Below are 782 nucleotides of genomic sequence, written 5' to 3'. Positions count from 1 at the left end.
TTTTTATTTGATGACTTGAGAAACCTAGCATTTCTACACACTTCTATATTTGTTGAATGTATGGACTAAGTAGAAATGAAGGGAAGGAAGAGAAGATTTTATAGATGAGAAATTAAAAATGCAATCATGCCACCTTTATGTAGGCCAACTAGAGTCTCACTCTCTCTCTCTCTTTATATATATATATATTTATTTATTTATTTGAAAAGGCATGTATATGTACAAGTATTTATGATTATGGCTCACATCTTCCCTTTGTTTTAAGTCCAATAATGGCTTAAACGCTCTATATGGGTCGAGGATAAGTTTCCTATCCAATTTTCTTAAAAACTAACAAACATGGTCTTTTTTAGTCAGATTCCCAAGACTATCTAAAGACCCCTTACTTAGGTCATCCTTAATGAATTGTATTTTATCTTCATGGTTTATAAATATCATTCCTAAATAATGACATTTTGCATTACAAGTCCATCTAGCACATCTATGATAGACTTTCAATTGTTTTGCATAACGTGTCTTTACAAAAGTGCTTCTATATATTCCAAGCATGTATGAAATGAAAGAATTGGAAGACTCACCTGATAATCAGATCTTTGCTTCAATTACCCAGCAAATATCTTAAGGAATTTCATGGTTCATTAACAACTTTAATCTTACACACCTAACTCAGTAAATTTTTGTAATCGTATTTTGAGGCAAAGCGGGAAAGTAGGTTTTCAATTTTTCAAAAGTGGTGTCCATTTTTAAGATGAGAAGTGGAAAAGAGATGCAAAGAAAAGAGA

This window comes from Populus euphratica, unplaced genomic scaffold, assembly GCF_000495115.2.
Source record: "Populus euphratica unplaced genomic scaffold, PopEup_1.0 scaffold1243.1, whole genome shotgun sequence".
In the NCBI taxonomy this organism is placed as follows: domain Eukaryota; kingdom Viridiplantae; phylum Streptophyta; class Magnoliopsida; order Malpighiales; family Salicaceae; genus Populus; species Populus euphratica.
The sequence above is the reverse complement of the archived record's forward strand: the minus strand, read 5'-3'. Positions refer to the sequence as shown.